Here is a 25151-nt window from a genome sequence, read left to right on the forward strand (position 1 = left end):
ATCTTTTGGTCAGGGCTATCTGTCTAAAGTGCTATCTGAGGATGACTCTGAGGCCAGGTCTGGACTTGGTAGGAAAGGTCTCTGTGAGGAGTTAAGACAATAGTCAATAATGCCTAAAACATATAAATCAAGAAATATTAGCATAAGCCTTTTATTTAGAAATATGGAATTGAACATCCATTTTATAGCCATGATGTAATAACAGGGATCAGATTTACCCTCCTGCTAACACAAAAAAACAGACACAGTATATGAAAAAATATGTTTCAGAACACTGAGAATCAGGCAGAGAAGGACAGTGATCTGTGAGAAACAGGAATCAAATGAGATGAGTCCTACCTATGGTTGCCCCACCTTACTGACTTGAGAGGGTTGTGAGGTCATGGTGTGGGGAGGGGGAACCCAAGTGGAGCCTGGTGGACTCTCTGAGTTGAGAAAATGTTGCTGGGGAGGGAGAATAACTTCTCCAGAATTCTCAGGACGAGGTACTACAGAGAAGAAAGCAGCACAGAAAGAGAGCTCCAGAGATCTGCAGAGGGTCCGCCTTGACTCTTCATCTTGGTACCGATGAGAATTTTCATGTGAGAAAACTAATCAAGTTTGGGGATAGAACCATCGGAGTGGATTAGAGGGAGCCATATTCAGAGCCCATGCAGGGCCAGGAGTAGTTCCTGTTTCTACCAGCCAAGGTGGGGAACCTCATAATTCACAGAGCATTAGGTAGACGATTCAGAAGTGTTTTGCCTTCGTAGCGGAGAAACCATTAGCTCTAGACCAAATATTGCTCCTAACAAAGCTTAAAAGCAAGACCTGAAAAGATTAAATTGTTTTTGGGTATGAAACTTAACCATAGTCCAGAACAAAACTTAAGAATATTATAGGAATATAAAAATATCCAACATCCAGCAATGCAATATTCACAAAATTTGGAATCCATTTAGAAATTACCAGGCATGCAAAGAAGTGAGAAAATGTGACCCATAATGAAGAGAAAAGTGAGTAAAAACCAGTCCAGAAATGACACAGATGATCTAATTCGTAGACCAGAATATGAAAATAGTTATTATAACTGGATTCCCTTTGTTCAAGAAGCTAGAGGGAAAATTGAGCATGTTAGACAAATGTAAGATACGGAAGACTGAAATTGAACTTCCAAAGATGAAAACTATAAAGTCTGAGATGACGAATGCACTGGATAGGATAAACAGAAGTTTAAACATTACAGAATAAAAAATTAGTGAACCTGAAGACATAGAGATCAAACTATCCAAAATGAAACACAGAGAAAACAGACTGAAAAAAAAAACCCAAATGAACAGTGTGTCTGCTAGCTGTGGAAAACCTCAAGCAAGCTTGTGTAAGTGTAATTATAGTCTCTGAAGGTGGGGGAAAAATATGTGAAGATATAATGGCCAAAATGTTTCCAGTTTGGTTGAAAACTATAAACTCATAGCTCCAAGAAGCTCAATAAACCCCAAGCACAAAAAAACATGAAAAAAACTGTAGCAAGGCACAGCATAATCAAATTATGTAAAACCTGTGATTAAGAGAAAATTTTAGAAATAAGGAGTAAAGTACTAGAAGAAACAACTAAAATAGTAAACAGCGGTTGTCTGTGGAGAGTGGGACTGGGGTACATGGAGGGGGAGAGTGGAGAGTGCTGATATTCTTCATTATAAACCTGTTAATGCTATTAGCTTAGTTTTAAAAATATGTGCACACATTATTTGTGAAAATAAAAATCAGTAACAGTGGACAAGCAAGCAAAACACTCCTGTCATTGAAATTCTACCAACAAGAGTCAAACTGAAAGACAGAGATGCAGCCAAAAGGCCTGGTCGTCAACCACGAGCATTACTACTGCAGAACAGGGTACAAATGGAATAGGGATTTTCATCAGCTGTTTGAGGAGTGAGCAGTATGAACTTCGCACTTGTGCTTTTTGATGGACATCTTTTAGCACTGTCACAACTCATTTTCCCTTCTATTGCCCTTTTACAGGACTGTGGGGGAGTGAAGAGGTGGAGAAGAGGCCAAGCATGGCATCAAGGAGAAGTTTGAGGCCCTGTCCTGGCAATGATTTCAGGACCATTGTTTCTGAATAGAGGTTATAGAAGTAGTAAGCAACAGAGTCATCATCATTGTTTTCTTCATATCTTTTGCCTGGATAGTGTCAGTAGTGTCTAAGTGTACTCTTTGGCTAGAGACTTGCCCTCCTACAGTCCATCCTCCCAAGTGATCTTTCTGAAGTGAATCTGATTGTGTCACTCCCCTGCTTAAGACCCATTATCTTTGGAACAGGTCTGTACTGGCTGATCAGCCTTGTTGCTTATCTCCCATCCCTTCCCACTGGACTCTTTGATCCAAACTTACTGAGCTATTTTCGTACTCTAATTGTGTGTGTGTGTATCTCTATGCGACTATTCATCCATCCATCCATCCATATTTTGAGGCAGAGTCACATTCTCTTCTATCCCATGGACTACTGATTCTCAAGGGAAAACTATATCCAAGCTCCACAAAGTATTCAGTGGATGGGTGGAGTGAAATGTGGAATCTTAGCTATTTGGGTTGCTTCCCAGTCAACCTCGTCATACTAGTTATCTATTTCTGTGTAACAAACAAGTTACCATAAACTTTAGCAGCTTCAAACAACAGCCATTCATTATCCCATAGTTCCTGTAGATCGGAAGTCCAGGCATGGCTTAGCTGGGTTCTCTGCTTAGGATCTCACAAGGCTAAAATCAAGATGTCAATCAGGCTGTGTTCTTATCTGGGGACTTGACTGGGGAAGAATCTGCTTCCAAGCTCATTCAGTTTGTTTGCGGTATTCATTTCCTTGCAGCTGTATAGTTGAGGTCCCTGTTTTCTTGCTACCTGTTGGCCAAGGAGCACTTTCAACTCCTAGAGGCTGCCCTCAGGTCCTTGCCATGTGGCCCTATCACAAATCCTCTCACCACATGGGAGCTTACTTCTTCCAAGCCAGAAAGAGGATCTTTCTTGCTTGTGTTGTCCAACTCTAGACCCTCTTTTAAAGGGCTCACCTGATTAGTTTAGGTTCACTCCCACTCTAGGTGATCTCCTTTTATTAATTAAAGTCAACTGATCTGGAATCTTAATTACATCTGAAAATTTCTTTACCTTTGCCATATAGCATAATATAATCATGGAAGTGATATCCCATCATCTTTGCCATATTCTATTGATTAGTTCCATGTGCTTTCAGAAGAGGGAATTATACAAGGAAGTGAGTCATTGGAGTGCCTACCACACCCCTTCACACTGGTTTGTGCAGTGCTTATCTCCCTGCCCTTGTTGGCCACTTGGACAGCAGAGCTTTTGTGAAGATGAATGAATGAGAGGGTGATAGATTCTAAGCTCTTTGGAAATAGAAGCCATACAGCAATGTGGTAAATATTACAAAGTAGCCTCATGGTTACCTTGCTTGTACTAAAGTCCTGAGTAGATTGAGAAGATTTCTGCCTCTCTACAGGTAGTTGTGTAGATGTTGCTGCCTATGGGTAAGAGGAGATCTTGAGATACAGCATTGGAGATCAAAACTCTTTATCTAGTTGAACTAACTAATTCTCATTGACTGCTTACTACTTTTGAAAGCTTTTCAGGAATCTTGGGGAAAATCCCTAATTTTAAAAGACACCATTGTTCAAATGTAGGCTGTCTGAATTTCTGCTCTAGTTCACAAGACTCCTTGAAGTTTTCTCTAGGTCCACATTGAGAGGAGCCTCTTACTAAGCCCCATGAAGTGTGTGCTTGTGTGTATGTGTAGAGCGAGAGTGGGGATGAGAGGAGAGAGAGGGCTTGCTTTTCTCAGCAACAGATTCTATTCTCTATTACTTCAGAGTTTTAAGAGAGAGGACCCTGATGGAGAGAAAGAAACATGTAAAGAAATTACTTAAAATGAAGTATAGATTTGTCAGTACAACTTCAAAAAAATACCAAGGACTTGGTTTTTTCTTCTACTCCCTACCTCTAGGTATTTCTTTATACAAGAACTTCTGGGGTTTTATATTCCAAGATTGCCTCCAGATGGTTTGAAGTGTTCTCTCTCAGCCATTACCTAGTGGCATTTCTTTTCTTACCTGGGGAGAGGTACCACAGAGATCAATGCCAGAGGGCATTATTGAAAACATTGACCCAGAAGGCACACTCCAGGCCACTGGAAGCATCTGCTTCACAAATGTCAGGCTGGGGGACATCACCAGATGTTAGTGTTGAAATACCGTTTAGAAGACAAACATTGACTCCAGGGGCCAAAGGTCACCTAAACAAAGAGCCAGACCGGCAATGAGGCTCAAAGTGAGGGTACAAAAACTAGATTCATGTGGCCATGACTCTTTCTGTGTTCTAGCTCACAGCTCATCAGACTTGCCAGGAGCGTAGAAACTTTCTGCGTTGTTTTCTGAGGCTTGGATTATGAGTCCTATCTGGTATAATATTGGCTGGGAGGAGAGACAGGGGATAGGGTAGGCACAAATTTAACATGCAGATAGACATGAAAATAGTTTCTTTTTCATGTGGGATCTGGGGGGTGGGCGTCCATGATGCATGATTTAAAAACCACTACACTAGAGGATTTTTAGGGTGTCTCACCCGTGCCATAGGGTTAAACGAGGTCATTCCTTTTCTTTGTGTTGAGGAGGATTCTCAAATAGCCTTTCTGAGATAGAAAGAATGAGCCTTCCTTTGCCCTTTTCATCTACTGCTCTTGTCCATATTCTTAGTTCTATCCCGTTTGGAGGCCAGGGGATTATGAGCAGGTAGGCAGAATATGTTTCTCACTGATCCGTCTTTTTATTCTGCTCCAGTCACACATTCTTTTATGCTTATGCGTTTGAGACATGTTCAAAAATCATAACACCATGTAATAGTTATCTTGTTGGATTCAGATTGAGAGTGGGAGTTGGGTCAAAATGGAGACTAGGATAGAAAGAGAAGAATGAAGAAAGGACTGGCTTCCCCCTTCTTCAACTAAATACATTAAGACAGTATGAGAAACCAACAAGATTCTAGCTTGACTATGAAATACCTTGACCACCATGCTGGGAATTTGGAGGCTTTTATTCATAACATCCCCAAATACATTATTATACCAGGAACAGTGAAGATCAATCAAACTATCGCAATTCAAGCATTCTGTTCTGTATCTGGGCAACATCCTCCCCCAAAACAATCTTTGATGTAGAGCAGATTTGTAGAGAATTATAAAAAAAATTACTCACCCGTTAAATATTTTTCACAGACCTGAAAAGAATATGAGGTGGTAAGATCAATAAAGTTGGCATTCTTCTTTTTTACTCATCTGGCGCACATTGTTTCTTAGCCCAGGTGAGAAGACTCGTAAGAGTGATGACAGTATCTTTGAAATGTTTTTCATTTCAATAGAATGTCTTTTTGAAGAATTTTGGACTTTCAGTCTTTTTTTTTTTTTTCTTTCTTTTTTACTTGAGAGAAAGCTGAAGGATTTAACGGTTGTTTAACCTTCTAGGCACATAGTAACAAGCCAGCGAAAGAGCTCAAAGAGCTGAGACCAAGACTCCTCACGTTTCGACTGACTGACTTCATCAGAAGAGAAAAGTTAGAGTTGGGCTGCTCTGTTCTGGGACTTTAAAGATGAGGCTGATTGAGTATCAATGACTCCAGTCACCTTTGGGATGACTAGTGGGTACTGGAGAAAGAGCAAGAACTGTTTACCACGCAGGCTACAGAGCTGGCATCTGTGGGCCATCAGGCATGCAAGGCCTGCAAGATCACTACTTCAAAACACAGAACTGCCTCTTTAAATGAATGAGTTGTTCTCCTGGAGGCCCAATTCTCTGCTTTCAGCCAGAGAATTTACCTGGACAGCATCCATTCACCCGCTTCTGGAAAAAATACTCTGAGTTTTCGTGGGAAGCTGCCCCTCCTCCACTGTCAGACCATATTACTTGGGTAAAACTAGACTCCACTTCATGCTCCAGGGTTGGCCACCCCAGGAGATTACGTTCTTCTAGCCACTGTGACTGGCTGAAGATGCGCATGGGACTCAATTATTGTGAAGGAGACTCAGTTCTTGGAAATAGTTGGAAAAAGAGAAACTTTCCGTAGAGGGTTGTTGAGAGGATAGAAAAATGGCCTGGAGCTCCTGGCTTCTGTCTTGACACTGTAGTGGGGGATCTTGCCAGAGAATGGAGCCAGCATAGAGGAAGGCTGAGTCAAGGCACAAAGAGGCAGCTTCATGAAAAATTGTTTGAGCACCTGGATCTGCCCATGGCTGAGGCCAGAATATCCTTCGACTTTTGTTTTAATGAGCCAATAACTCCCCATCTATGTTTAAGGTAGTTTGAGTCGTTTTCATTTACTTGCAGCAAAGAGAGCCTTGAATAACACGTGTCCAAGCAGGGAGGAGAAATGAGATACCCTTTTACTCTTTCCTATGTTTTCAAATATATTAATCTATTTTATTTTTAAGGAAATCCTTTACCTCCCTTAATAAAGCCAAACCCAGATTGTCTAAAATTATCATTGGGGAAAGGTCTTCACATTGGGAGGGAACCTTGATCCCCAAGATTCACCTTCCCTTTGGAGATTTCTTGCTCACCCTACTGCTACAATCCACATAAAAACCTTTCTCTTCTCTTAATAAACATATGTCCAGGTTCTGCAAGATTGGCAATGGGGGGAGAATTTCCCTGTTGGAGGAACCAGCTGGACCTCATAGCCTCAATGCCTGTTCCCCTGATGTTTGTCTTTCATTGATATTATTAAAACAGTCAGCATGTTTCCTCACAGGCTTATGTTGAGCAGATGAGGAAAATGGGCCACCCCCGCCTCTTGCTTCCCCTGACCTGCCTCATCCTCACCCAGGATTTATATATACAGTTGCACAACCTCTCTCTTTCCTCTGACCATAATGAAGCCAGGGCAGACAGAAGGAGCAATTGTTGCAACGACACACTCCAAGCTGCCTTGCTTCCTCTCCTCTCTCCTCTCCTCTCTCCTCCCCTCCCCTCCCCTCCCCTCCCCTCCTATTAGGAAACCTGTCTCTTCAACTTCTTATTTGAGATTTATGTGCTCAGTTTGACCTTGAAAACTTCTTAGTGATTAAAGTATATAGAGTTGACATTTTTTTTTCCAACAAAGGTTTGGAAACATATTCCACCACTGCTTCATTTTTCTTATAGAGTCCCTGAGCACTGCATTTTTTAAAAATTAATTACTTTATTTAATTTTGGCTGTGTTGGGTCTTTGTTGCTGCATGTAGGCTTTCTCTGGTTGCAGCGAACAGGGGCTACTCTTCGTTGTGGTGCGCGGGCTTCTCATTGTGGTGGCTTCTCTTGTTGTGGAGCATGAGCTCTAGGTGCGTGGACTTCAGTAGTTGTGGCATGTGGGCTCAGTAATTTTGGCTCATGGGCTCTAGAACGCAGGCTCAGTAGTTGTGGCACACCAGCTTTGTTGCTCTGTGGCATGTGGGATCTTCCTGGACCAGGGATCGAACCTGTATCCCCTGCATTGGCAGGCGGATTCTTAACCACTGTGCCACCAGGGAAGTCCCCTGAGCACTGTATTGCTCCATAAAATAGACTGATTACAACAGATTCTTAATGAGATGCCATTCTCTGTGTTGAGTTGCATGTAAGCTTCTATGTGATATTGTCCATTTTGAAACAACTGGCCATGTCAGTACAGACGCTTCTGACAGTTCTAACACTGGTGTTCTAACACAGCCATGGAGCCTTTTACACAGAAGTTGCCTTTTCTACAGACTATTCTAGAATCAGAATTTCTGTGGTGAGCCCAGTTATGTGCACTTTGAAAAGGCTCTGAAGGTAGTTGTGGGGCACAACCAGGTTAAAAATCACTAGACCACATACTCAGGTCTTGAAGGATTCAGAGTCAAAATTATGGTTTTGAATTCATTAAATAAAATATAGTGTCTTGCTTTCAATTTCTACTTGTTTTGGTTGCCCATTGATGCATGACAAACAACCCCAGTGGCTTTAAACGACAGTGATTTATAATTTCTCAAGAGTCTACAGAATGTCTGGCAGTTCTGCTCTACAGGGTATCTATAGGGACGCTGCAGCAGGTGGAAGGTGCCGAAGGGCCTATGGCCATGGCTGGCGTTTCCTACTGGCCTCTAGCTGGGAGTTCAGTGTGGCCTGTGAACTAGGGTTCTTGAGCCTCTTCCATGTGGGCCTCTTCCCATGGTGGCTGGGTTCCCACAAGGTGCATTCTAGGAGGATAAGAATAAATGTGCAGGGACTAATCAAGCTTCGCTAAAACTCATCACATGGCCAAGCCTAGAGTCAGTGTCAGATGGAATGACGCAGGGGCATGGATTCTGGAAGTTTGGTCATTAGGGGCACCGCATTTCAGCCTGCCACACCACCTTCCCATGACTTCATGGAAAGATTCTGATAGAACCTAGTAGAATGCCTTGCACATAGTAATTCTCAAAGGTGCTGAGTGAATTAACACACTTTTCCAGCTGTATAGTCCCTTTCCTCCCTTTTTAACTCTATGATCCAATCAAAATGTGTGTGTGAATGCATATGTGGTGTGTATGTGTGTACTTATTTATGTGTATATATTTTTATTGAGGTATAGTTGATTTGTATTAGTTTCATGTGAACAACATAGTGATTCAAAATTTTTATAGATTATACTTCATTTATACTTATTATAAAATATTGACTATATTCTCTGTGCTGTACAATATATCTTTATAACTTATTTATTTTATACATAGTAGTTTGTACCTCTTAGTTGCCTGCCCCTCTCTTGGCCCTCCCCTCTTCCTTCTCCAACTGGTAACCACTAGTTTGTTCTCCGTATCTGTGAGTCTGCTTCTTTTTTGTTATATTCACTAGTTTGTTGTATTTTTTAGATTCCATATATAAGTGATATCACACAGTATTTGTCTGACATATTTCATTAAGCATAATACCCTCCAGGTCCATCAATGTTGTTGCAAATGGAAAAATTTCATTCTTTTTGATGGCTGAGTAGTATTTCATTGTGTGTGTGTATGTATATGTATGTATGTATATATATGTGTGTGTGTATATCTCTGTGTGTGTGTGTGTACACACACACACACACACACACACATACACCTATCACATCTTCTTTATTCTTATTCATTTATCTGTTGATGGACACTTAGCTTGCTTCCATATCTTGGCTATTATAAATGCTGCTATGAACATTGTGGTGCATGTATCTTTTTGAATTAGTGTTTTCATTTTCTCCAGATATATACCCAGGAGTGGAATTGCTGGATCATATATATGGTAGTCCTATTTTTAGTTTTTTTGAGGAGACTCCATACTGTTTTCCACAGTGGCTGCACCAACTTGCATTCTCACCAACAGTGTACAGGGGTTTCCTTTTCTCCACATCCTCACCAACATTTATGATTTGTGGTCTTTTTGATGATAGTCATTCTTCCAGGTGTGAGGTGATATCTCATTATAGTTTTGATTTGCATTTCTCTGATGATTAGTAGTGTTGAGCATCTTTTCATATGCTTGTTGGCCATCTGTATGTCTTATTTGGAAAAGTGTCTATTCAGGTGTTCTGCCCATTTTAAAATTGGGTCTTTTTTTGATATTGAATTGTATGGGCTGTTTATATATTTTGGATATTACCCCATTATTGGCCATGTCATTTGCAAATAGGCTTGTCTTTTTGTCAGTGGTTTCCTTTGCCGTGCAAAAGTTTTTAAGTTTAGTTAGGTCCCATTTGTTTATTTTTGCTTTTATTTCCTTTGCTTTAGGAGACAGATCCAAAAAAATATTGCTACTATTTATGTCAGAGTGTTCTGCCTATGTTTTCTTCTAGGAGTTTAATGGTTTCCAGTCTTACATTTAGGCCTTTAATCCATTTTGACTTGATTTTTACATGTGGTGTGAGGAAATTTCCTAATTTTATTCTTTTGCAAGTATCTGTCTAGTTTTTTTCAGCACCACTTATTGCAGAGACTGTCTCTTCTCCATTGTATTTTCTTGCCTTCTTTGTCATAGATTAATTGACCATAAGTACATGGGTTTATTTCTGGGCTCTCTATTCTATTCCATTGATCTATGTGTCTGTTTTTATGCCAGTACCATACTGTTTTGTTACTCTAGCTTTGTATGGATAGTATCATCTGAAGTCAGGGGGTGTGATTCCTCCTCTGTTCTTCTTTCCCAAGATTGTTTTGGCTATTTGGAGTCTCTTGTGATTCCATACAAATTTTAAAATTATTTGCTCTAGTTCTATGGAAAATACCCTTGGTATTTTGATAGGGATTGCATTGAATACTTAGATTGCCTTGGGTAGTATGATCATTAACAGTATTAATTCTTTCAATCCAAGAACATGGTATATCTTTCCATCTGTTTGTGTCGTCTTCAGTTTCTTTGATTAGTGTCATATAGTTTTCTGAGTACAGGTCTTCTACCTCCTTAGGTAGGTTTATTCCTAGGTATTTTATTCTTTTTGATGTGACGGTAAATGGGATTATTTCCTTAATTTGTTTCTGATAGTTTCTTGTTAGTGTATAGAAATGCAACAGATTTCTGTGTATTAATTTTGTATCCTGCAACTTTATCTAATTCATTGATGAGCTCTAGTAGTTTTCTGGTAGAGTCTTTAGGATTTTCTATGTATAGATCATGTTATCTGAAAACTGTGATACTTTTACTACTTCTTTCCCAATTTGAATTCTTTTATTACTTTTTCTTCTCTGATTGCTGTGTCTAGGACTTCCAAAAGCATGTTGAATAAAAGTGGTGAGAGTGGGCATCCTTGTCTTGTTCCTGATCTTAGAGGAAATGCTTTCAGCTTTTCACCATTGAGTATGATGTTAGCTGTGAGTTTGTTATATATGACCTTTATTATGTTGAGGTATGTTCCCTTTGTGCCCACTTTCTGGAGAGTTTTTATCATAAATGGATGTTAAATTTTATGAAAAGCTTTTTCTGCATCTCTTGAGATGATCATATGGTTTTTATTCTTCAGTTTGTTAATGTGATATATCACATTGATTGATTTGCAGATATTGAACCATCCTTGTATCCCTGGGATAAATCCCACTTGATCATGGTGTATGATCCTTTTAATGTCTCATTAGATTCAATTTGCTAATATTTTGCTGAGGAGTTTTGCATCTTTATTCATCAGTGATATTAGCCTATAATTTTCTTTTTTTGTGTGATATATTTGTCTGTTTTGGGTATCAGGGTGATGCTGGCCCCATAGAATGAGTTCAGAAGTGTTGCTTCCTCTGCAATTTTGGGGACTAGTTTAAGAAGGAAAGGTATTAACTCTCCTCTTTTAGGTAGAACTCACCTGTGAAGCCATCTGATCCTGGACTTTTGTTGGTTGGGAGGTTTTTTTTTCTATTACTGATTTAACTTCATTACTGGTAATTGGTCTGTCCATATTCTCTATTTCTTCCTGTTTCAGTCTTGGGAAGTTGTACATTTCTTGGAATTTGTTCATTTCTTCTAGATTGTCCATTTTATTGCCATAGAGTTGTAGTAGTAGTAGTAATAGTAATAGTAACAGTAATAGTAATCTCTTATGATCCTTTGTATTTCTGTGGTGTCAGTTGTAACTTCTCGTTTTTCATTTCTGATTTTATTGATTTGGGCCCTCTTTATTTCTTGATGAGTGTGGCTAAAGGTTTATAAATTTTGTTTATCTTTTCAAAGAACCAGCTCTTAGTTTCATTGATCTTTTCTATTGTTTTTTTTTTTTAAGTCTTTGTTTCATTTATTTCTGCTCTGATCTTTATGATTTCTTTCCTTCTACTATCTTTGGCTTTTTCTTGTTTTTCTTTTTTTAGTATTTTTAGGTGTAAGGTTAGTTTGTTTATTTGAGACTTTTCTTGTTTACTGAGGTAAGCTTGTATTGCTATAGACTTTTCTCTTAGAACTGCTTTTGCTGCATCCCATAGGTTTTGGATCATTGTGTTTTTGTTTTCATGTCTCCAGTTATTTTCTGATTTCTTCTTTGATTTCTTCAGTGGTCCATTGGTTGTTTAGTAGTATATTAGCCTCTATGTGTTTTTGTTTTTTGCAGTTTTCTTCTTGTAGTTGATTTCTAATCTCATAGCATTATAGTCAGAAAAGACGCTTGATATGATTTCAGTTTTCTTAAATTTAATGAAGCTTGTTTTGTGGCCTAGCATGTGATCTATTGTGGGGAATGTTCCATATGCACTTGAAAAAAATGTGTATTCTGCTGCTTTCAGGTGGAATATTCTATATATCTATACATATCTATGAAATTCATGTGGTCTGATGTGTCGTATAAGGCCAATGTTGTCTTATTGATTTTCTGTTTGGATGATCTGTCCATTGATGTAAGTAGGGTGTTAAAGTCCCCTACTATTATTGTGTTACTGTCAGTTTCTCCCTTTGTGTCTGTTAATATTTTCTTTTTGTATTTAGGTGGTCTTAGGTTGGGTGCATATATATTTACAACTTCTTCTTGGATTGATCCCTTGATCATTATGCAGTGCCCTTCTTTGTCTCTTATAACAGTCATTGTTGTAAAGCCTATTTTGTCTGATATAAGTATTGCTACCCCAGCTTTATTTTTATTTCCATTTGCATGGAATACCTTTTTCTATCCCCTCACTTTCAGTGTGTGTGTCTTTAGAACTGAAGTGAGTCTCTTGTAGGCAGCATATTTATGGGTCTTGATTTTGTATGCATACAGCTGCTCTATGTCTTTTGATTGGAGCATTTAATCCATTTATTTTTAAAGTAATTATTGATATGTATGTACTTATTGTCATTTTGTTAATCATTTTGTGGTGTTTTTATAGTTTTTTGTTGTTGTTGTTCCCTTTTTCTTCTTTTATTCTCTTCCCTAGTGATTTGATGACTATCTGTAGTGTTATGTTTGGATTCATTTCTCTTTTTCCTGTATCTATTATAGATTTTTGGTTTGTGGTTACCATGAGGTTTATATATGGCAAACTATATATATATGAGATTATTTAAGTTGCTGATCTCTTAATATCAAATGCATTTTAACAACTTTGCGTTTTTATTCCCCTCCCCTCATAATTACTGGTTTTGACATCATATTTTACATCTGTCTCTTCTATGTATCCCTTAATTGCTTATTGCGGATATAGATGATTTTACTACTTCTGTTTTTTAACCTTCCTACTGACTTAGTACATGGTTGATTTACTACCTTTACTGTATATTTGCCTTTACTGATGAGCTTTTTCCTTTCATAATTTTCATGTTTGTTGTGGCCTTTTCTTTTTCGCTTAGAGAAGTCCCTTTAACAATTCTTGTAAAGCTAGTTTGGTGGTGCTGAACTCTTTTAGCTTTTGTTTGTCTGTAAAACTTTGGATGTTTTCATAAAATCTGAATGAGAGTCTTGCTGGTAAAGTATTCTTGGTTGTAGGTTTTTCCCTTTCATCACTTTAAATATATCATGCCACTCCCTTCTTGCCCACAGGGTTTCTGCTGAAAAATCAGCTAATAGCCTTATAGGAGTTCCCTTGTATGTTACGTCACTTTTCCCTTGCTGCTTTTAATATTGTCTCTTTATCTTTAATTTTGCCATTTTAATTACAGTGTTTATTGGTGTGGTCCTCTTTGGGTTGATCCTGTTTGGGACTCTCTGTGCTTCCTGGACGTAGATGTCTGTTTCCTTTCCCAGGTTAGGGAGGTTTTCAGCAATTATGTTTTCAAATATGTTCCCAGCTCATTTCTCTCTCTCTTCTCTTTCTGGAACCCCTATAACGTGAATATTAGTGCACTTGATGTTGTCCCAGAAGTCTCTTGAACTGTCCTCATTTCATTTTTTTTCTTTTTTCTGTGCAGCATCAGTGATTTCCACTACTTTGTCTTCCAGCTCACTGATCCCTTCCGCTGTATCATTTAGTCTACTATTGATTCCTTCTAGTAGGTTTTTCATTTCAGTTATTGTATTCTTCATCTCTGTTTAGTTGTTCTTTTTATTTTCTAACTCTTTGTTAAAAACTTCTGACTTCTCGCTCTGTTCATCCATTCTTCTCCTGAGTTCTTTGGTCATCTTTATGATCATTACCTTGAACTCTTTGTTGGGTAGATTGCCTGTCTCCACTTCACTTAGTTCTTCTTTTGGGGTTTTATCTTGTTCCTTACTTTGGAATACATTCTTCTGTTGCCTCATTTTGCCTTACTTACTGTTTTTATTTCTACGTATCTGATAGATTGGTTATATTTCCCAACCTTGGAGAACTGGTCTTTTGTAGTAGACATCCTGAGTGTCCCAAGGGCACACTCCCCTCTGGTTACCAGAGCTATATGCTCTAGGGATGCCCCGCTGTGGGCTGCATGGATCCTTCTGTTGTGACGGGCTGACTACAGTAGGGTCTCTGCTAGGTGTGGCTAGGGTCTGGTCTGGTTCGTTGCCAGGCCCTGCCTTATGTGGAGGCTGCTGGCTGCTGGTTGGTGGGGCCAGGTCACAAGGTGAGTGGCTGCAGAACCCCTGGGGGCCATGGGTCAAGTGCTTTCTTGCTGTTGTGTGGAGTTGGGGGTCTAAGAGATCCCAGGATTAGTGCCTTCCCACCAGTGGGTAAAACCATGTCCTGGGGCTAGTGCCTGCCCCATGGCCAACAGAGCCAGGCCCTGGCGTCTGGCTGCAGGGCCCAGGGGTCCCAGAGCTGTGGTTGTCTGGGGCTGGTGTCTGCCTGCTGGTGGATAATGCTGGTCCTGAGGCTAGAGTAGGCTCACTGGTGGGTGGGGCTGGAGCCCTAGGGATTCTGGGGCTGGTGCCTGAGCACTTGTGGGTGGAGCCATGTCCAGGGGAGGCTGTGAGCTCAAGGGGCTTAAGGCAGCCAGTCTGCTGGTAGGTGTGGCTGTGTCCCTGCCCAGTTAGTTGCTTGCCCTGAGGCATCTCAGTACTGGTGCCTACAGGTGGGGGAGGGGAGCTAGTTCCTGAGGCTAATAAACTAAAGGGAGGATTTCAAAATGGCTCTTGCCAGCACCAGAGTCCACATGGTAGACAGAGCTCCCCAAAATGGCTGCTGTCAGTGTCTGTATCCCCAGGGTGAACTTCAGTTGCCTCCTGCCTCTCCAGGAGACTCTCCAAGATCAGCAGGTAGGTCTGACCCAGGCTCCTTTCAAATTGCTGCTGCCCTGCGTCCTGGAGTGTGTGAGATTTTATGTGAGCCCTTTAAGAGTGGAGTCTCTATTTCCCATAGTCCTTTGAGTCTCCCAAAAGTAATCCCCACTGGCTTTCAAAGCCAAACATCCCAGGGGCTTGTCTTCCTGGTGCAGGACCCCCAGGGCTAGGGAGCCTGATATAGGGCTCAGACCCCTTGCTCCTTGGGGAAAACCTCTGCAATTGTAATTATTCTCCCATTTGTGGGTCACCCACTCAGGGGTATGGGTCTTGACTATACCACAACTGTGTCCCTCCTACCTGTCTCATTGTGGTTCCTTCTTTACATCATTAGTTGTAGTAGATCTTTGCTGGTGGATTCCGGTCTTTTTTATTGATAATTGTCCTGTAAATAGTTGTAATTTTGTTGTGCCTGTGAGAGGAAGTGAGCTCAGGGCCTTACTACTCTGCCATCTTGGGGACTCAATGTGTATGTGTGTGTGTGTGTGTTTAAAACCACCATCTCTGCTAGCTTCAAGGTCTGTCCAAATGCAGTCTTCTCTATAATGTCATCTTTGGTCTTTTCCTGTTCCTAAACTGCAAGCTATCCCCCTTTCTTAAGTACTCCCATAGTATTTTAATTTGTACCTTTCTCTTTGGCATTTATCATTATTATTTTTGTATTTATAATTAGTAATTCTCCGTATTTACTTCTATTTTTGATAACAAAATTCTTATCTAAGCCATCTTTCTCTCTTCTTAATATGATATCCTACATATAGTAGGACCTTAATTGACATTGGGCGAATGGATGACTGAATGGGTGGATGGATGTATGAGTTGGCACACTGTTAACTGTGTCCCCAGATCCTTCTCAGTTCCTTACTGCTGCCCTGTCTGAAGTTCTCAGGAAGATAAGACACAGGCCACTCCAAGCAAATGGGTGTTATTTATTCCTAGCTGGAAATTTTGCCTAAATTCTTCTTAGGTTTTCTACTCTATTGAGGTAAGATAGACAAAATAGAGACCTCAAGGATTCTCTTCATCATTCTCCCCTAATGCCAAAGACAGAACAGGCTGAATGCAGTCCCTCTCCATGTTCTCTTTCTTATTCTGGCCCCTCACTCAGAGCTCTCTCCCTAAAGCAGTAGGCGACTTTAATCTCCATTTTAGTGAGCCTCAGCCAGAGCAAAGAGAACTCACCTTGATAAAGAAACTATCACTCTGTTGTTTATAACAAATATCTCACCAACCTTGATGAGATATTTCTTGACTTTGGGGACATGTGTATATTTGTGTGTGTGTATTTGTGTGTGTGTGTGTGTGTGTGTGTGTGTGTGTATTTGCATGTGTTTTGACATGGAGAGTGATACAATGTAGTTCTAGACTTCTTTAGCACATCATTTATGGTTTTCAAAGAACAGTAGTATACCTCTTTTATATGCATTATACATATGTATAAGCCACAGGAACTCCTTTGGATGGTTGCCTGAGCTGCCCATTGCCCAATCTTATTCTTAGTATAAAACAACCTTCAGGGTAAAAGCTGTCATCTGTTTCAGTGGACATGTGGGAATATTGTGATGCCTGAAGCTTTTTAGCTGAAGGAGACTTTGGGCCAAATCCATTCCTGGGGCATTCATGTGTAGATCTTATGTACATGGTCCATAGTGAGTAACCTGTTTACAATTTCTTTGTAAAAATCACGTGGCAGCCAGTCGTCTTTTGCCTTTTTCAGTTGGAAAGGTACATGGTAACTAGCTCTTTGGATTTACTGATGTAGGTTAGCTGAAATAGTAATGTACAAATGTGGTGTCTTCCTATATATGCTGGTGCGTGGTAGTTCTGCTCATGGCCAGTACTGTTTTTTTGTGTTTTTTTTAACTTTACTCACATTAATTACTATTATTTGTATATTATTTATTCAGAGCAAAGGTCTAAAGAGGCTATTTTGTAAAATGACTTTGATGTACAATTTATTAATAGTATTAAGGGAACTTTGTTTTAGGGCATTAAATGAGTAATTCTAATTCTCATTCAAGGAAAACCTGGTAACTGAGAAACTCATCCATTTGCTTAAAGCATAATGAGGGGCCAATTAACTGTGAACTTAATTATCTCAAGAAACATTACTAGTTGCTAGTTACAGGCCTTCAATAGCAAGTTAGCTGTTCCAGAACCAATATCTGGGTAGTGGGTCAATCAAAAGTTGGCAGTCTTGATTGTAATCTAGTGGTTTAGTCTTTCTAATGGCTGGCATTCAGGTAGTACTAATTCCCATTATGTAACTCATCAAATACTTCTCTATCAGACTGATGAATCAGTCACAGGGTATCAAAATATCTTTAAAGATACTGAGTTTTTAAAAAAGAGAGGCTTGTGAAGTAATGCAGGATCTAAAGCAATAGTCAAGTCATAGGAATTGGGTTAGGGCCTGCTATTTTATTGCCCCCTTTTGAAGAAAAGAGCAAATCTAATGACAAAGAGTGAATTGGAAGAACATGAAACTTATATTCTTACAGGTTTGTGTCTGCTAATAGCCAATCTAGGGGAAAGTTATTTTCTGGGCTTTAATTATTCCATTTATAAATAACATTTAATCAATGAAAGAAAAAGTAAACAACTAGGGTGATATGTAATCATTAAACTCTGTCCCAAAGATAATCAACTTGGTTTCTTTGTCCTGAATAAACCAAATGTCAGAATAGTATTTTGGGCTACCTCAGAATAGGAAACGGGTCTTCAACATGAAAGCAGTTAAACTAATTTCTGCAAGTATTCGATAATACAACTGTGTTAAACAGATACGGTTATTGCTGTCTAAATGTTGTTTACCTAAAATGAATAACACAGATGCAAACAAGCAATGGAACAGAAACAGCAGCAGGCAAGTTGAGGAGAGTTTTATATGAAGAGAGTTTAAGAATGAAAATGAGTCTGATTTATAGACAAGTACTGAAATGCAAAAATAAGGAGTTGAGAAAACCACCCCCTCACTAATTGGATAAAGAAAGCTGGACTTTTATACACTTACTCTGGAAAAAAACATTTTCAGGGTCCTCTTATTGCACAACTTTCATTTTGTTTTATGGGAAGAGGGGTGTGTGTGTGTGTGTGTGTGTGTGTGTGTGTGTGTGTGTGTACACACACACAATTATATGTCTTAAATATATAATACAATTTCTGTATGTTTATATTATATATAAATATATCTTCAAACTAGACTATTGAACTAGACTATGTTGCACAGATCCCCTGCCTTTACTTATGTTTATATATAAATATGTATGTTCTGCTGAAACTATAGACATTTCTTTGGTGAAAATCTCCTTCATTCTTTACTCACCTGGTACTTTTTCTTCACTCTGACAACTGCCACTTGGGGTGAGAATAGAGCCTGATCTAATACAGCGGAGGGGAATAGCAGATTTTATCTCATTCCAATTTTTCAGAGGCTGCAGAAGGTTAGCAAAAGACAGTAACCTGAAGTATGGTGTCAGAATTCATTAATTCATTTAGGAACTGGCCCTTCGATAATAATCCGTGTTGACTGTACCTGGAAACAAAGTGATCATTCTGTAGAACACTGGGAAGTGATCCAGTGGTCTGGCAGACTTCCAGAACAATCCTTCAAGGACAGAGCTTGGTTCTCCTTATCACTCTGGTGATATGGAACACCCAGATTCTAGGGTGCAAAGAAGGTGATGGATGAATGGGCATTTGCTACCTGAGAAAAGAAATGTAGGAAACCACTTTCTGGGCAATCCTTACCCTTCCAAAGGAAGACAGTACCTGCCGATGGAGATTGTTCTCGTCTGCACTTTATTATGAAGAAGTCCCTTTCCAGAACATTTACTTAGAAGCTCACTATTGTAGTCTTGCATTCTTTCTCAGAGATAAAAATGAAATTTATACCTCAGCTAATGGTTTGGCATATCATTTGACTGTATTTGGGACCAGAGTTGTCTTTTTCCTTAATGATGGAAAGCCTGGGCCTTCTTGACTCATCTCCTTTCACTTTCCCCTTGTTCACTGTAGTCCAGCCACTTGGGCATTCTTTCAGTTGTTTGAACAAACTGAGCTTGTTTCTATGTCAGGTCCTTGGTACTTGCTATTTTCTCTTTCTGAAACACTCTGACCTAGATCTACAGAAGGCGGCTCTTCCTTGGCATTCTTGCCTTTGTTCACATATCACCTTCACATATCACTCACTCTAAATTAGCCTCCTCCCCATCTTCCACCAGTCATTTTCTGTTGTATCACCCTATTTTTAAAATCACTTTCTATAATTAACTTGCTTACCTCTTTCGTTACATGTTTGTTGTCTGTCTCTACTAATACAGGGTGCCCACCATGCACGTGTCTGTATCCACAGTGCCTAGAATAGTGAATGGCATACAGTGGTCATCAGTAAATATCAATGACTAGACTGAATTTGAATTTGCTTTTTCTTCTAGCTTTATTGAGTTATAATTGACATAAAACATTGTGTAAGACTAAACTGGGTTTTAGATTCGTCTCCAGCTCCCAGAGTTCATCTCTTGCTGAGGAAACTTGCTTTCTTATAGCTAGAGACTGCCTTTTAAGCATTCCAGATTAAAATATTGGTGGTGGAGCAAATAAAACAGTGTTTGGGCTGTTTTTCAGTAATTTGAGGATGGTTGTTGAAAGGGTAGGAGAGGGGTAAAAGAAAGAAAAATGTGTTTACGTATGAGGTACTATGGATTTTCTCATTCCTACCTTCCTGGCTGGCTTAGGACAGATGTTTGTTGGAACTGAAATTGCTTTTTATATTCCCAAGATGTTTGGTCTTCTCTTTTATCATGAGTGGGCCTTTGTGTTGGGAGGGAACTGTAAGACTTCCTGCTTACTCCAGCATAGACATCTGTTAGTCAAACAGACATCTCTACATAGACTTCAAATATCTACTTTCTTCTTGTATGAACGGAAATATACTGACTCTAAGAGGGCCAAGGACAAAAAAATTTTCCATCGGATATCCTTATAAGGAAAACGTGAGACGTGCTCATAATGTGCAAACAGCTATTACTCTGAAAAAGAATTATTAACATGTATTAACTTTGATAAAAATAAAAACTAAATCATTTCCATTGATACAAACCATTTGTTTTTCAACTGGGATATTCATAAAGTTCAATTATAAAATTAATGACAGATGCACAAGAAGTAATATATCTGGTTTCCACATGCATGCTCTGGAGTTAGCTTTTAAATGCCCATTTTAAAACTCTTTTTTAAGGACTGAAGTAATTAAAATGATAAGCTTATTCTTTTTACCTGTGCTATTTAATAATAATGTAGATAGCTCATTTAATCTGAACTGTTTGACCTTTGCATTTTCACTTGTTCATCTTATACCTGTCCCAAAGTATTTAATTTTCCTAGTGATGCCAGGGCTGGGATTATGAAGCACCCTTTTGTAAAAAATCAAGGAGGGGCTTCTCCTCCTCCAAGATCATGTCTTCATAAGCATTGAAATTTCCTGAAGATGTGTATAGTGAAATAAGAACAATACTCACATTTAGTTTTTTAGACTTTTTTGTTAGAAAAAAACTTCAATTTACCTTTAAAATAATGTGAAACAGCTTTCAACTATCTCTTCATTAATCAAGTTAAATAGGACTTGTTCTGGAAAGAACCTTAAAATTGAGTGAGAGTCCAACTGAGGGAAGATAATCAAAGGCAGCAGGAGTCCTGCCTTCTTTTAGATGGTACAAACCAAAGGATGGCACTAAGGTATATCCAGGAGAACTGTGTAAAACTCACACATGCAATGCAATAAGGAATATTTGTGCCTCTACCTTATGAGTCTTTGGGGGATGTATGAATTAAGAGAAAATTATTTAGAAAATTAGGTTATCTAGGATAGGGATTTATCACCTGAAAATTTCCAGGAAAACCTGAAAATTCCATGGACAAGTCAGCATATTCTATGACCCCCTGAAGTTATGTGCAAAATTTGGTGTGCATGTATGCATTTTTCATTGTTGGTGAGGGGAGTGGTCAGTAGCTTTTGTTTGGTTCTCAAAAGGGTGTGTGACTCAAAAAAAGTGAAGAAGCGTGGCAACAGAGCTAGGCCAGCATGTCTCAAATTCTGTTTCATGGAACTTAATGGACTAGGTGATGTTGTTAAGTCCTCATGTGGTCAGATAGGCTTGGGAAACATTGTTTAATATATCTCACCTGTTGGAGATTCATAAAACCTTAACTTATTAAAGACTCTGAGATATCCTGCAGTAAATAAGCTTGTTTTGCTTTATTTAAACTAGCATTTTATTTGACATGGAAGCCCTGTTTTTGTAAAATACATGTAAACATCCCATGTGCACTAGAGTTCCATGCAAACAAGTTTGAGAAATGTTGAAACAACATGTGTTGCCCAGATTCCCTGCCTCTCAATATTAAGACCTCTTCTTCAGGGCCTGTTGTTGAAAAATTCTTTATTGTGTATTCTAAGATAGGACTCAGCAGATTAGAGCAATCATACAATTTGAGGGTTGGGAGGCCACCTAATTGCAGGTCTCCATGTAAATATAGATCATCTAATTAATCCTCCATTGGGTGCTTAAATTATCTCCATGAACATCACATAAATGGTGTTTCCATGATTTTGCAATCCCTTCCCTAATAGAGAATTCACTAACTCTAAGGCCATCACACCATATCTAGGCTGTCCCATCTCTGGTCTGGTTCTTTCTCCTGGAGATGCATCTGTCTTCAAAATGATAGCCCATCTGGCATTTGAAAAGAGGCAGCAGCAACCGATGTTCTTTAAGTGTGCTTCTCTAAAAGAGCAGCTGCAGCTTCTTCCATTGTTCCTTATGGCTTGGGGTGACTCACACCCTTGGCACTGATGCTCAGTTTCTCCTTTACTGAGCCTCACACGAGGCATTCTGCCCACCCAGATGCTTTGCCAAGGCGATTGGAACATTTCTTTGAAAGGGTGTATCCTCTTCAGTCCCCTTTTCAGGAAAATTCACACATGCATGTTGCCACCTAGTGTCTGTTGCCACAGTCACGTGTTCTCTGAAAATGAGCCCACGCACCCACAGCTGGGTCGTAGAGCCGCTTTTGCATTACCTAACCCTGCCCGGCCATGGTTGATGGACTGGGGCCGGAGATCTGACCTCATCTGTGCCAACTGAATGATCTGTCCTGATGATTGGAATTGGGTTATGTTGATGCTACCTACTCCCTCCCGGGACGAGAGGTTTGTACGATCAGGAACTGTTGGGGCAACCAAATGTATAGAGAAACTGAGAAACAATGGTAAGAGAGAAGGATGAGTCAGATGGGCAGGGAGAAGCGGAGGTGTGTGTGGAGGGGGTGGTGAGGGTGGCAGGGGTGGGTGTGGAGAAGAGCCATTTCCCACTCTTTGTTTCTTATGAGGACCTCCTGCTTTTAGGTTCACTGAAAACTCCTGCTTCTTTATAAAAATCTCCTTTTTTGCTTGAGCAAAAATGTAGATATCTATTGATTATAATTAAAAGATCCTTGACAAAAGGAAACTCCAAGATCTTGGAAGAAATGAATAGCCTCTGGGGAGGAATTGGATTATTGCAGAGTTCTCACCTGTCTCCTTCCATTCAGCACCTTACCCCACCTTCACCCAATTTACTAATTTGTCCTATTTCCATGCCTCTGCTTATGCTACTCTCTCTCCTACTGTGCCATCCCCTGTCCTGTCAGTCTACCTAAATTCTACCTCTCCTTTAAGGATGCAATTATTCCTCTTCTCTGAAGCTTTCCCTGACCACTCTGTTAATATTTGTTGAATAAGAAGAGCTAATCTGATTAAAGGAATAAGAGAATGGTCTCAAAAGTACTTTTTTTACCTAGATAAGAAGGAGAATTGGTAATTCAATGGCAACAAGTAAACAGAGGATTGTCCTACAAATTGTGCTGAAGCTCATTCTCCATCTTCACTCAAGCCAAGGAGGTCACTGTTCTTGCATCAAGAACAATTTGGGACCATAGAAAGAATTTCTCAGTCTTTTGGGGATTCACTTCCAGAGCAGTTTTTCAAGAGATTGTGGATTTTCTTGTAAAGATTTAAAACAGCAAACATTTTTGGGGGGCCCTTCTAAAGAAGTGACTTCTTAGGGCTCTATCTAGCTTTTGGAATCTCTTCATTAGCACCTGGTGCGTAGAAGATGTTTAGTAAATATTTGTTGGATAAGGAAGGGAATGAATGGACACAGCTTTCATCCCTGAAGTTCAACCACTAGACAAACCAAAGGCTGGCAATTTGTTTTGAAGAAATGCTTTGTCTAGTGGTTAGAAAAGGAACCAATATAATCGGACACATACAGAAATGCACAAAGTTCTTTAATTTCCAGACTTAGGCAACTACAGTAGTTTTAGAGTTGATATAGGGACAAGCAGGCCTGATGCTTAAATGCATGAGCCACTAAGAACAGCCACCACATTCCTGAATTCTTGTGCTCCTTGGCTAGGGAGCCAGCATTCCAAAATCCCCAGAACACATCTCCACCATTGTCCAGGGAGCCAGAGTCTCTGCTATCCACTGCGGTATTATATCATACTGAATACTTGAAAGGGGGAGTGGAGCAACTACCTATTTATCTTTCTAGCTCATTTGGGGCCACCGACACAGTTCAAAGAGCAGGCCCATCTGAGATTAGCAAGAATCCAGCCCTGTCGCCAAATCTCTTACGAGAGTCTAACAGAAGGAAATGGAAGCTCACTTCCATTCACCAGTTTAGAGATGCTTTATCGACAGAAAATGAGAGGAAGATGATGCCAACAACAACAAAACCCCCTTTGGAGTGTGAAGTGTTGCGTACCCCAGAGTTGAGGGGAAAATGCTAGTCTAGAACCCTAGCCCAGGCTCCTCAGATCCCCCACCCCAACCACGTGGGCAGGAGAGGACCAGTACTGCTGGACTCTGTGTTCAGGTCATCAGGTGGGAGCAGGATGCCAAAGAGTGTGGGCGTCTACCCACCCCACTTCTTTTCTTATGGGTGCTGAGATTGAGAGTCGTGCTTTTATTAAGTTCTCAATCGCTGAACATCCTGTAGTGAGAAAAGCAACAAATTCAGACAGTTAGACCAGCAGACTAAGTTGATTTTTATGAGAGAAAAGATTTTTTTCCATCTCAATTGGTGTTTACGCTTAGTTGTTTGAACTAAGTTAAATCCTGGCAAAGCAATTGGGATACACAGTTGAATGATTTATATGTGACTTGGGAAAGGAGATGATTGAAAAGCTATTTCTAATCTTCAGTTACAAAATAAACTTTATTACTTTTTTTTATTGGAGTATAATTGCTTTACAATGTTGTGTTAGATTCTGCTGTACAGTGAAGTGAATCAGCTATATGTATACATATATCCCCTCCCTCTTGGGCCTCCCCACCCACCCACCCATCCCACCCATTTAGGTCAACACAGAGCACTGAGCTGAACTCCCTGTGCTATACAGCAGCTTCCCATTTGCTATCTATTTTACACATGGTAGTGTATATATGTCAATCCCAATCTCCCAATTCATCCCACCCTCTCCTTCCCCACTGTGTCCACATGTCCAATATCTGTGTCTCTATTCCTGCCCTGGAAATAGGTTCATCTGTACTGTTTTTCTAGATTCCACATACATGCATTAATATATGATATTTGTTTTTCTCTTTCTGACTTACTTCACTCTGTACGACAGACTCTAGGTCCATCCACATCTCTACAAATGACCCAATTTAGTTCCTTTTTATGGCTGAGTAATATGCCATTGTATATATGTACCATATCATCTTTATCCATTTATCTGTTGATGGACATTTAGGTTGTTTCCATGACCTGGCTATTGTAAATAGAGCTGCAATGAACATTGGGTACATGTGTCTTTTTGAATTATGGTTTTCTCAGGGTATATGCCCAGTAGTGGAATCACTGGGTCATATGGTAGTTCTATTTTAGTTTTTTAAGGAACCTGCATACTGTTCTCCATAGTGGCTATATCAATTTACATTCCCACCAACAGTGCAAGAGGGTTCCCTTTTCTCCACACCCTCT

The sequence above is a fragment of the Delphinus delphis genome, chromosome 2 (genome assembly GCF_949987515.2).
Source record: "Delphinus delphis chromosome 2, mDelDel1.2, whole genome shotgun sequence".
Taxonomy (NCBI): Eukaryota; Metazoa; Chordata; class Mammalia; order Artiodactyla; family Delphinidae; genus Delphinus; species Delphinus delphis.